Source organism: Alligator sinensis, unplaced genomic scaffold (genome assembly GCF_000455745.1).
Source record: "Alligator sinensis unplaced genomic scaffold, ASM45574v1 scaffold30_1, whole genome shotgun sequence".
Lineage (NCBI taxonomy): Eukaryota > Metazoa > Chordata > Crocodylia > Alligatoridae > Alligator > Alligator sinensis.
In genome coordinates, this window is record NW_005842060.1 from 592,067 (window position 1) to 605,834 (window position 13,768).

The 13,768-nt window shown below is 40.7% G+C and overlaps 2 protein-coding genes across 5 annotated transcripts in view; one reads left to right on the forward strand and one right to left on the reverse strand.

Annotated features, from left to right (window-relative positions):
* Nucleotides 1-13,768, forward strand: part of FER (FER tyrosine kinase) — a 340,335-nt gene that overhangs the window by 300,515 nt on the left and 26,052 nt on the right. The window lies entirely within an intron of this gene.
* The window catches only part of PJA2 (praja ring finger ubiquitin ligase 2), a 255,895-nt gene that overhangs the window by 10,546 nt on the left and 231,581 nt on the right, over nt 1-13,768 (reverse strand). The window contains exon 12 of one of the 3 annotated variants that reach the window (XM_025203522.1): nt 1,898-4,197. The exons of the other annotated variants lie outside the window; for them this stretch is intronic. The gene's annotated coding sequence lies outside the window, so the exon portion shown is untranslated. Of the gene's footprint in view, nt 1-1,897; nt 4,198-13,768 lie in introns of those variants that run through there. 3 annotated transcript variants of the gene reach the window in all.

Sequence of the window (13,768 nt, forward strand, 5' to 3'; positions counted from 1 at the left end):
GTGTCAGGAGGCCAATCTATTTTGTATGCAGCATTGGAGGTCACTTAAAATGGGTTGAAAGATTACTCCTGAGGGTTAAGTTAGGGGACAGGAAAAAAAGAATTAGTGCTTAACTTCTCTTATGTGAATTCACCTGTATTGAGACACAGGGGAAAAAAGAAGGGCAGCTGCAAGTCTCTATGTTAACAGAATGCTAGGGTAGTTTTCATGCTCTGTGATAGCAATGACCTTTCAAATGTGGCCCTTCCAGAAAGAATAGTAGTGCTTTTAAAAAAGTAGATATAAAGATGTTCACCCTATCCAAAATCATCATCACAAGTGACAACCCATCTTTTCCAGTCCCCATTTCACCTACTCGCTCTCCAGCCATGCCAGAATGGGGATAGAGCAGCTGTGCAGGATGACTTAGTCCCTCATGTCAATGCATAAGAATAGCACAGTGCTTGGAGTAGCCACCCCAGATGCCATCCTGGAGGTCGCCAACTTTGGGGCACTTGGGAGGGGACAACAAACCCAGCTACTGCCAGCAGCCAAGCAGTTGCGTTGTTAGTATAGCAGTAACTGGGCAACTGGAAGTCACCTGTGGCCTGGATACCTGGCTGCATTGCTACACTGCTGCTTCATGTACTATGCTCTGTGGTAGTGCACTTGATGACAGCACATCGCAAAAAGTTGTGGTGCATAGCTTCATAAATGGCATGCATGCAAATGATGGTAATGGTATAATTTGCATAAGTATACTTACTTTGAGTATAACTAAAATCCAGCTTTTAAAAACTGTGTGGCTCTGTTGGTGAAAAGCAAAGGTGGTCTGAACAGAATAGTGGATCCTATGACCAGGTCACAAAATCCTTGGACGCAGGTGTCGCGGTGGATGTAGTCTTTCTGGACTTACGAAGGTCTTTGACGCTGTCACTCACCCCATTCTCATTAAAAAATTAGGCGACTGTGGCATCGATGCCTATACAGTGAGATGGGTTGCAAATTGGCTAGAGGGCTGCACCCAGAGAGTGGTGGTGGACGGGTCATTTTCGACCTGGAGGGATGTGGGCAGTGGGGTTCCCCAGGGCTCGGTCCTCAGGCCCGCACTGTTCAACATCTTCATCAGTGACTTGGACAAGGGGGTGAAAAGCATCTTGTTCAAATTTGCGGATGACACTAAGATGTGGGGGGAATTGGGCACACTAGAGGAGAGGGACAGGCTGCAACTAGATCTGGACAGGTTACAGTGGTGGGCGGATGAGAACAGGATTGGATTCAATACTGACAAGTGCAAGGTACTGTACTTGGGGAGGAAGAACCAGCAGCATACCTTCAGGCTGGGGAACTCCCTTCTCATCAGCACAGAGACAGAAAAGGATCTTGGAGTCATTATTGATTCCAAGATGAACATGGGCCGCCAATGTGGAGACGCGGTCAGTAAAGCTAACCGCACCGTGTGCTGCGGCCGCAGGCACATCATAAGCAGGTCCAAGGAGGTGATCCTCCCCCTCTATGCGACACTGGTCAGGCTGCAGTTGGAGTACTGCATCCTGTTTTGGGCGCCGCACTTCAGGAGGGATGTGGACAGCATGGAGAGGGTCCAAAGGAGGGCCACCTGCATGATCAGGGGTCAGCAGGGCAGGCCCTATGAGGAGAGGCTATGGGACCTGAACCTGTTCAGCCTCCACAAGAGAAGGCTGAGAGGGGATCTGGTGGCCATCTATAAACTGGCCAAGCGGGACCAGCAGGCAATGGGAGAGTCGCTATTCCCCCGAGCACTACCAGGAGTAACAAGGAATAACAGTCATAAGTTGACTGAGAGTAGATTCAGGCTAGATATCAGGAGGCACTACTTCATAGTCAGGGCGGCTAGGATCTGGAACCAACTTCCAAGGGAAGTGGTGCTCGCTCCTACCCTGGGGGTCTTCAAAAGGAGGCTAGATAATCATCTAGTTGGGGTTATTTGATCCCAGTATTCTTTCCTGCCCATGGCAGGGGGTCAGACTTGATGATCTGCTCAGGTCCCTTCCGACCCTACCAAGTATGAAACTGTGAATTCAATGGCAAATAATATGTATCAACAGAGTGTGCTAAGCAAAAGCAACAACTACAGACTTGATTTCAGGTTGTAAGTGAAAGTTTCATCATCCCTATCTCCAAAGGTCTGCAGGTCGACTCCGTTGGTACTGCCTGTTTACATGGGCCTTGTTCAGTAGATGCAGCTTTTATTAAAAAACAATACATACAGATTTGAGTTTTAATTGAGGTACATCTTATTTTGTAGGTGCTTCCTTGCATATGGTTGGTAGTGTGTAGATTTATCTTTTGTAAATGAACAAAACAATCTGCAAATTTCCACTGGCATTTACACTTATTTGTTGTTTCTCTATAAAACTGCACTGTTAGTATTTAATTTAAAGACATTTCTAGAAAAATGTAATTGCAGCATCGTATGTTTACAGTTTGGTGAATAACTATTTTTCTCTGTTTTGGGTATCACAGAACCAATTATAATCCAATTTATTTTATAATTTTTTACACACACAAACTGCAATTTAATTTTGTCAAGACAGTCCATTTAATACATTCTACTTAAAATTGAAATAAATGTGTAAATGTTAGGATTGTTTTGTTGTATAGTGTTGGGAATTCTTATCCTAAGTAACAATAATTATACTTTCAGATCTTTATTTGAGATACCAACTGGATTCTGTTTAGAATATGCATATGTGACTGGCTGACAAGCTTATCTGCTCATGTAGAGTAAAATGAATTAATGAACCCTTCAGAAAATGAAAATGGTTCTTGGGGCATACCTGATTTCAATAATGGCTTTTACTGCGTGGTATATAAATAGTACAATGGTACTACAGTACAAATGTGAATGATCTTTACCAAGGTTCTTGGAAAATCAAGGATAGAAAGGCTTATTTTGTTCATCTTCCTGCCCCTGAACACTTTATCCTACAAAATAGTCTTTTTTCCCAGTTTTATTTTTAAATGACCTAAGAAATAGAGTTTTTGCCTCTTCTCTAGTAAGACTCTTTCAAAACCTAATAGAGAATCAGCCTTTATTTCCCTATGCTCAATTTCATCCCATTATTTCTATTTATACATAGTCCCTTCAGCTCCTTAATTAATTTTTGTTTCCCTTTGGAATACTTTTCTTTCAACCTGACTGCTTTTCAAGTACTTTTCTCCCATTGACTATTTTTATTTAGGTTTATTTTCTGCAGATACATTGGCTTTTATTGTTTCAGGTTGAATCTCAGGTTGTTTTATACCTACATTCCTGCCCCCTTTGATTACTTGGTATTATTGCTGTACCCTCACTGGTATTTGCAGTGGGTGCATCTACACGTGCCTTTGAGTGCGCAGTTGGTATTACACAGTCCCAGCGGTGCATGGATCGTTTTCGACCCTATTGTGCAGTAGCTTGTTGCTACTGGGCAATAGTGGTAGCATCAAGGTTAGTGCCCACCAATGCTGCGGTGCTGTAGCTCATCGCCACGATGACATATGATATGACATAGGATACCCAGTATCTCCTAATTTAGTATGTTCTGTGAATTTAATACACTATTTACATCTTCCTCCAAATAATTAATAAAGTTCTTTAACAAAAATGGGCCCAAAACAGGTAATACCTGCATGCCCCACTTCAATTTGGTACCTTTTACTTTATGATTACCCTTTTTATGAGCTAAACCTTTTCTCAAACAATGTGGCAGTACCTGTTAGAATTAATTTATCTTGAAAGAGGTTTTATGAGATAGTGAAATGCTTTACAGGAGTTTAGACATTTATAATATAACTAAAAAAAAAAAAGATTATGTTTACGTAGCACGTAACTGGAGAGGGGGCCTAGTGCAAAATGGCTGGGAAAAATTGTGCAGTGTTCTTGTAGTCAGGAAAAAAGGGGAATAAACTGAAGATCTGGGAGGAGCTGGGCAGGATCAGTTTGCCCCAGGTGGTACAATTTGCCTTACACTAAAGCTCACGTTCAGACACATGTGTTGAGGCACAAATCTCTGGCACAGATTTATGCTGCTGCTATTTGAACTGCTGCAAGCGCACGTGCCTGCATGTGTGGACACACCCCATCACTCTACTTTGAGACCATTCTGCATACCAAACTCCACATTTCTTCCATATCTTCTTGGGTCAGGACTCCAACAGAAAGTATCAAAATCCTTGAGCCTTCCTTTTGCGCTTCTATGACCAAAAATAAAAAAAAATCACCAATCATATTCTGGGCATCTCCTTTTTCCCCCCAAGAAGAAATAATTTAGCTAGTTCATGTTAATTACTAGGAAATGCAGTTATTTCATTTATGCCAGTATTAATTACCAAGTATATAAACTATGATTCTCAGCATGTGCCACAGCACCATGGGTGCCATGGAATCCTTTTAAGGTTACTGTGGGGTCACATGTAATAGATGTTAGTTGTGCAAACACCTACTCATGATTCACAAGATAAACCCAGAGATTTCAAATAGGAATCCATGGTGCCAAAAGCATTCTGACCTGTTGTGGTCTTTTTGAGTTCTTTGCAAAATAATTTCTCTATGATTTGTCCATAGTCAAAAAATGAGTAAAAACTGAGAGCTGGCATTTTTCTGATGGTGCCTTGAGTCTAAAAAGTTTTGAGAACCACTGACTTATTTCTTTTTTAAAGCCCAGAGATATGGCATTTCAAATCTATCTTGTCCTTTGTTTAATAAGTGTAATGTGATACTGGTAAATTAGCCGTTTCCCCCCTAAAAGTAAATAGATATGGTCATTACTCTCTACGGTGTCTCTTCCCTATGCACTACATACCAGGGGAAGTACAATCTATATTCAGATTATCTAACTTCAAATCTTATTTAGTTTTCCACAGTACATAGTAAGTTATTAATTGCCTGTGCTGCAGTTAGCTTTAAGTGATATTAATTAATTACATTTACAAAATTATTACAAAGATACCATAATATTTTAATTTACCAAATCTCACTAGAGCATGCTGATAAGCCTGTAATGAAAAGTAGAGATGACCAGGTTTTGTTTATAAATTATCTGATGTGTTGATTATTGAAGTCATACTGTACATCCTTACCTGGGTTTCATTGACAGCTATGTTGACCTGGTCTAATTTACCCCTCAGTCATCCATTCCCTTTACATTATTTGTCTGACTAAATAACACATTAAAAGAAAATGAGGAATTCAGGCATTTCAAATTACTGTTGATTCTGTCTTCCTCTTTGTTTAAGGACTGACTTACTTTTCTCCATTTCTTTTTCCCCTGGAATATTTTTAAGTACTTCTTATTTATAGATTCTTGAAGTTAAGGTCAGAACATAACCCCTTTGGGTAGCATTAGTTCATTCTGCTTCTTTGCTGCCCTCTCTTTTCCCTGTAGGCTGTTAACAAGCATGAGTAATTTGCTCTCTTCTCTACATCTCCATTTTCAGTGCTGGTACTTTTACACCCTTTCACCATTAAACAATCCTTTGTTAGGCCATTTCTTGTTCCTTGGATTTTTCTTTTTCTCTGAAACTGTAGTCTTTTGCATTTTTGTTTTAGTGACTTGAAAGATATTTAAGTCTTTTACATGTACAGATTCTCCAGGATTCTTCCGTTTTTATCATTTTATTAACTTTCTTAACTACCATAACTAAACTGTCTTGAAATCCACCACCTATTTACTTACAAATATGTAGACATGAACACCATCATTGCCTCATGGCCTTCACATTCTTTTGGTACTTCTTTATTGGTAGAAATGGAACTACATTTAGAATTATTTTCTCCTCTTTTTGAATTCTCTGCTTCCTTATTTTGACAGATGTCCTCTGCTTCATATCACTTGGGACTGTCTTTGATGGGTCCACAGAGTGTAACCATAAACTCTTGTGATTTCAAACTCTTCAGTGCTTGTTCCAGGCTTATTTTAAAGTAACACCCCACTGCCTCTTCCTACTTTTCTATCCTTCCTACCCCTCACATTATAATTGTAGATTTGATCCACCTCCTACTAGGTTTTAGTTATGCAATTATGCTACACTGTCAGTCATGCCGCATGCCTTCTTTAATATCAGAATACTTTATATATAGTGCCCTTAAATTCTTGAATGCATTCATAAGCCTTAAGTAAATGAATACTCCTTCTTGGAATCTTGTTTTATAGTATTATCCATCTTTTTACCCCAACTGGAAGTGCTTCAGATATCTTTAGTTATTGTCAGGTGTCTTTAATTAAGCAAAATCTCCAATTCTAAAAATGGTCTGTGGACATGGATTTGTCATTGTTTATTGCCTATCTTGACTCCTCAATAATGTGTGGTACTGGTGGTGGTAATTGCTCAGCTCCTGTCTGAAAATTAAGATAAGCTTAACTGGAAGCCTGACAAGAGTATCCCTTGCCTCCCCAGGGAAGATGCAGATTCTCTTATTCTTTAAAGACCATCTAATTTATAGGGGCCTGTTTGTAATTTGGCAGTACAGCTCACAGTCTAGTCACATGCATGGAAAATCATCTAAATTTGCTCTACATTAAGCTCCAAAGTCAACTGAAATGAGTGCTGTAATATAAGCCTTCTATTTTCCTTCCTCACCCTCAGTGCTAAAGTATCTCTGTGAAAATGTTCAAAAACAATAGTTATATTTCTGTGGTTAAACACAATGTGTATTGTCTGTAGGCAGTTTCTTGAGTACAGTAGAATAATGCCAAAATATATTATTCTCCTTGTTCCTCCTAGTTCGGGGGAAAAAAATAGACTGAACCCGTGCCCCATACTTGAACTGCTGCAAGCATTTGTGTACTACCAAAGCAGCTCAATTTACTGTTTTTCTTGAATACTTTTCATGCTTATGCATGTGTGATCCTTATGGACTAGTTATTCCATAATTGCCCATTAAGGGTTTTTTGAATCCGTGAAGTAGCTGGCAGTGACTTGTCAGAAACAGGAATGAACTACATGGACTATGGGTCTGATCTGATAACATAATTCTGGCTTGAGGTTTGCTTGTTGCTATTTATCCATTTCATTCTCAAGGCCTGCACACCTACCATCATCTTTGTAGCAGAGGGGAAATGAATAGAAATTCTTCTGGAGCTCATTGTTCTGGGCAGCAGAGAATTAGATGTGGGGAGAACAATGAGACTGTTTCCCTCCCCAAAAATCTTAGCTACTGTAACAGGGTTAGAAACATTCTAGCCACAAAGCGATTTTTTTTACTAATGAGAGAGAAGGGAGGTCACCATTTTCAGATGAAAACTGCAGTATTTTAGTCTTTTTGCATTCTCTGCTCGATGTAATGTTTGAGGTTTGGGTGGGAGTAGAAAGGACAGAACACCAACTGGCATTATGATTATGCTATGAAAACCTTGAGCTCCTCTTAAAGTTTTTCCAGTGTACTTCATCTGCACCTTCCCTGCGGATTTGAATCTCCTAATCTGTTGGTTTGTATTGGTATGAAAACAGGAATATAAAAGTGCTTTAATTCACCTTTAAAGGAAAAATCCTGTAATAACCAGTAAAAAGTCAGCACGTTAAAATGTGTTTTCCCCATTAGCATCGTCTTTTAAATCCAACATCCAGGCTTGTGCATCATTCATTTAAAATGGCTGAGTGAATGTCTTTGTCATCACTGAGGTAGACTACCTGTTCAAGTGTTATCAGGTCTGTGAACAATGTTAAACAAGTTTTTAATGAATCTTTACAGAAATCAATGATGCTGTGACAGATCTTTCAGCATGCTGCAGAGCCAAGTAAACAAAGAACACAAAACCCTAATTAAAACTTAAATCATCCACTTGGGAAAGTGAAATGAAAAGTTTATAAGTCTGTTATCTAAAAGGGCAAAGACAGTGACTGTAGTAGCCAGTTACTGTTCCTGTAGTAATATTATCAAATATTGGGGGTGGAAGGAAGGGTTTATGGAGAGTAGAGCTGTGGACTTCACACAAACTCATGATCACCAAAACCCATTTCATTGGATATGATACACTTCTTCATGCATTAAGCTGTTCTGTACTTTTGTTTTGAGTCTAGATGCCTAGATATGACTGCATTTCAGTGTTGGATGAAGCAGTTTATAGAGAGTCAGATCACTTTATTTATTGCTAGGCACAAGAGAGGATGTAAGTCTCAAAATCTAGCCCAGTCTGGTTGGTTAGAGGATGGAGAAAGAGCTGGGAAAAAGTCAAGAAGAGCTGTTCATTAGCAAAAATATAGAAGTAATTTTGGGGATTCTAACGAGCGAGCATGTTGACAGTTCTAGCAATGACCTTCACTCTGTACCTTTGACTGCCATGAGTTGGGAGGACAGTTAAGGGATAAGCTAGTGGCAGGATGGTACCTGAGTGTGTCATGCTGCCAAAAAAGGTGGGTTTTAGAACCACCATGTGACAGCTGTCCCTTTTTGTAGTTGCCCTGACCTCTGTGGAATTCCTCTTCAACTCATGAATACACACCCAGGGCTGCCCACACTGCTTCATCTAAAACTAAGAATGAACCAGGAACATGTGATGGAACAATATAATTTCCATATAACATATCCCTTTCTTTACATAGAAGGCAATGGTATAGACCCGTGGTGTTCAGCCTTTTTGCCCAGCAGGCCAGGTCGACAGTACCCAGTCTCTTCACGGGTTAGATACAGCCGGTGGTCCTTATCTGGTGCCCAGAGCGGGCATAGCAGGCCCCATCCAGCTGTATGGAGGGGGGTTAGGTGTAGCCTGGCCCCAAGGGAGAAAGGGACTTGATCCAGCCCTATAGGGGCAAGGAGGGGGCATGGTCTGGCCCCAATCTAGCTGTTGGGGGGGAAAGGGATGTAGTTTTGTAGGGGGAAGGCTGTGTGGCCTGGCTTCAACTCAAGTTGTATGGTTCTATGTTTCCTTCAGGATACAAGGAGAAAAATAAGTTTTTTATTATTGCTAGTACTGAAAGGATTTTTTTGTTGTGTTTTGGTTTGGGTTTTTTGGTGGGGGGGGTTATGGGGAGTGGTTGTTTGCTTTATTATTTGTTTAATGAGACTGGGCTCGGAAAATTCAGGCATGCATGGAAAACTACTACTTTATTAGATGTATAATCATAATTTGATGCATGAGCTGATTTTCTATGGGTACAAAATGTGGATGATATGGTTTATATGATGCAGTGAAAGGGATAAGTATTGGTATGTAGGGAGTTTAGTGCTGAACTTATCAAGTAAACAAAAATTTTCAACTTGCATCACTGCAGAAAGAAAAAACAGCTATATATATGAGATCTGGTCTTAATATAATACTGTAGGAAATAAAGTCTTATCAAACACACTGCTGAATTATTGAAATTGGACAATGATAAGGCAAGCTTTCCTGTCTAAAGAAAGGAAATAGGTAGAGACAGAAAAGAAATTGAATTGCAGGCCCTTGTTTCAAGATATAAATGAATTATAGGAAAAAAGACCTGTATTCATAACTTAGTCTCATATTTTGTTTCAGTATATTGAAAGCAATCATAAAAGCCCAGGAAAATTTATTATAAAGTCAAGAGGGATATCACTGAATGTATATACAAACGAAGAAAACTACGTTATAGATTGAAATGGGTTTGATGAAAATTTCATCAAAACAACATGAAAACAACTGTTCAGATATACATAGGAAGCACATGCCATGTGTGCCGTGTCTACCAGCGTCAGAGAGTACAAAGATTTATATGCAGATAATGCTGCTAGGGTTATCTGAGCTCTGATGCATACCTCACTGCTGCAAAGGGTTTTATAAAATGGTGGCCAGAGTCCAGTGAGCTTCCTTGTTCTCCTGGATTAGCGACATTCCCAGCTCTACAGCTGGCTCTTTGTGAAGAGTTACCTTACTAAATTACTTAGAAATAGAACTGACCAGGAGTTGTCATCAGTATGTTCTCATTAGCATCCATTCTGTGGTGACTTTCAAACTGTGAAGGAAGGTGTAACCCTAAAATACAAGGGAAGGGAGTGAAAGGAGACCACTAGCAAAGAAACTGTACTTTGGAATCTAATATTAATTTTTCCAAACTATCCCTAGTAAGCAACTACCATGTGATGAATTCTGCAGATACAGCAGCAGCAGGCAAACAGCAGGAGATATCTGGTATAGGAGTGTTTTGATTTCATTAAGTAGCACTGCTTTGGAAATTGCCAATAACTGTTGCACAGAGAAAATGTGCATACCCTATTAGCACTAATCCCCCTATACACAACGGTTTTATTGGATGACCTTCCAGCCCTTTCTTTATGACTGGGTCAGAGACCATTTCATTCAAATTAAACAGAGACAAGAGGTATAATAATCCTACATGCTTTCATGTTTACTGCTTACTTGTTCGGTACAATAGTTTTGGACTTTTATTGTTTGTTCCAGGGAAAGCAAATGTTGGTGCATTTTGGAGTTCTCTAACCCATGACTAATTTCCTCAGTGAGGCAGCATATACTAATAGTAGGTTGTTCTTCAGTTGGTGTCATTTTAATGGGTGGAATCCTTCCAGGTTTTTTGGCTGAGTACACAGACATTCGGGGAGGTTAGATCAAATTAAAAATAGTCACCCAATCTAAGGTAAATCAGAATGAGAGGATTGGGAGAGAGGGGTAAACAAGCTTGGTAGGGACCGGGGGGTCCACAGGAGGATCAGCGGGGAAGGTGGAGCCCGTGGGAGGGATCCAGGGGGTAGACAGCGCCCGTGGGAGGATTGGGCGGTGGGGCAGACAGGATCCACAGGAGTGATCAGGGAGACAAACAGGATCTGCGGGGAGATCGGGGAGCTGGTGGGGTCTGTGGGGGAGGGCTTTGGGACACCAAGGGCTATTTGTAGCCCCCTGATTTCCAGCCCAACTGCAAACCTACCTCCCCCCACACACTGGGACTTATTTCCTTAGCTCCTGGCATTGGCATATGCTAATAAAACCAACATCATGAGCAACTTGTGGGGTGGGGGGTGTTGGGGAGGGGGGCACTCACTGCTGCAGGGGAGAGGATCCAGGGAGCAGGTAGGAAAAGCACAGCCCTGGGAGTAAGGCCAGAAGCTGGGCTTTTCCCAGCCCTGGAGCTACGCTGTGAATTGTAGAAAAGTTTGGGAAAGTTAGATGAGTCTAAAAATAGACAACTCGATGTAAGAGAGCCTGTCTCAGAGAAGGGTTAACTTGGATTGAGTCAGCCATTTTTAGACCAATCTAACTTTCCTGGAATTTCTGTACAATTCACACTTAGATCGACCTAACTAGGGTTCCAAGTGGAGGGTACACACCTGGGCAAATCAAGTTAGATCACCTTGGCCATTTTTAACACAATCTAACTTCCCCTAATCTCCCTGAGCATCTGTACTTAGCATTTGTGAGCTCAAGTCTCTCCTAGCAAAGATGAATTCAGAGGCTGAAGGAACTTTATCAGCAGAGAAATATCCCCAAACTGTTGTTCAGTTTATTCAGCCAGGGATTTTTCTGAGACCTATCAGAGCTCCAGTAATCTGTGTGTTAATGATGGGAAATCAATACCCTGTTTTAAGGTCTGGTGAAAATAATTAAAATTTCCTCCTAATCTTGCATGTCACCTCCTTGATAGTGGGAGGAGTATTTTTCTTAAACATGTAAGTTAAGATTATATGATTTCTTTCCTCCCAGTGCAGTTGCTGCATTGTGGCTCAGTCTAATTTATGTCTGACGTAGGTAGCTTTCATAGCAGCAAAGTAATTATTATTTATTACTTTTCTGTGTTAAAGATAAATACTAACTATAAGATCACTGCAGCAAGTAATAGAAATCCCAGACAATTGTTTCTGTGGTTCATTAGGGCATTTGTAGTAATACAGAAACAGCATACAGAAAGAGAGCAAGAATTTCAGGGGGAAAATTAAAGACAGAAGATGCAAAATGGTATTTGTTTTTAGGCATATCAACTTAAAAGTATGGTGAGATGCTCCAAACACTTACAAAAGCATCTTTTCAGTTCTTGTATGATTTAGAGGCTCACACTTTACTTTTCTGTTGACAGCGCTGTCTATTTATAATTTATTTTATATTTTCACTTACACCTTCAGATATTCACCCATTCATCCATCTAGCCAAAGCACTTGGGAGAGAGTATTTTGCCAGAAATAAAAGCATCTTCCTTCTGCTGAGCCAAAAAAAATCCCACTAAAGTAATTTTGGAATACAAGTAATTTTAAAGGACGCGTTAAAGAGCTGTTTGTGAATTTTTAACATATTATGAAAGTGCATTTGTCAACTATCGATGGCAAAACATTGTATGTTATCTAATTACAGCTTCCAGTCAGAGGAGGGCCGAGAGGAAAGGAGGTTTATTGATCTTGTCTGTCTCTTACTTATTCCCACTCTGATTATCCAGGGTTATCATTTCAAGTAACAATAGAGATATGTGAGCACCTACTTATTCACCATTATTGGTAGGCCACAACTATAGTGTTAGGAGTAAAATTTCAAATTAGTTTAGCCCATTGCCACTCTGGAGTGCTCATAGGCTCTTCAATAAAAATACATATTCTTCTGTCTTGTAAGGTATAAAGAATTCAGATGACATCATTACTGTGCCCGTTAAGAACATAAATAGTCATAGAGTAGGACCACAGAACTGTCTTAGGCCTCTAAGTGACCTAATGGACAGGTAAACAAAAATTAATGAACATGTAGCTAGTACAGGCAATCATAAAATCCATCTGTGATTGGTTTACAGATACAGTAACTGTAACTTATAGAGGTAATACACATATGTATGCTTTCTGTATAGTGTATTCATGTATGCAGCATATCAAAAACGGTTAATTTCCTAATATAGTGTTATAAAGCAACATCGTGTTGCAGCACATAGATTCATAGATTGTAAAGTCGGAAGGGACCACAGTGGATCATTGTGTCTGACCCCCTGCCCCTGGCAGGAAAGAGGACCAAGGTCAGATGACCCCAGCCAAGTGACTATCTAGCCTCTTCTTGAAGACTTCCAAGCTAGGTGATAGCACCACCTCTCTTGGAAGCCCATTCCAGATCCTGGCCACCCATACTTTGAAAAATTTCTTCCTAATATCTAACCTAAATCCACTCTCAACTAGTTTACACCCATTATTCCTAGTCACTCCCTGGGGTGCCTTAGTAAACAGCGTTTTCCCTGTTCCCCGTTGACCTCCCCTAATAAATTTATAGGCGGCCACAAGATCTCCCCTCAGCCGTCTCTTGTGAAGGCTGAAGAGATTCAGCTCTCTCAACCTCCCCCCGTAGGGTCTATCACAAAGGCCACTAATCATTCGAGTGGCCCTCCTCTGGACCCTCTCGAGATTCCCCACGTCCGTCTTGAAGTGCGGCGCCCAAAACTGGACACAGTACTCCAACTGCGGCCTGACTGGTGCCGCATAGAGGGGGAGCATCACCTCCTTTGTTCTATTAGTCATGCACCTGCTAATGCACAACAAGGTGCGATTGGCCTTGTTGATGGCCTTGTTACGCTGCCGGCTCATGTTCATCTTGGAGTCAATTATGACTCCAAGATCCCTCTCTGCCTCTGAGCTGCCGAGAAGGACACTCCCCAACATATAGGTGTGCTGGGGGTTCCTCCTTCCCAGGTGGAGTACCTTACATTTATCTTTATTAAATTGCATCCTTTTTCTCTCTGCCCATTGATCCAACCTGTCCAAATCAGCCTGAATCTGCTCCCTGCCCTCCAGTGTACTAACTTTGCCCCATAACTTGGTATCATCAGTGAACTTGGAGAGGGTGCTCTCCACACCCTTGTCCAAATCACTGATGAAGATATTAAATAATATTGGTCA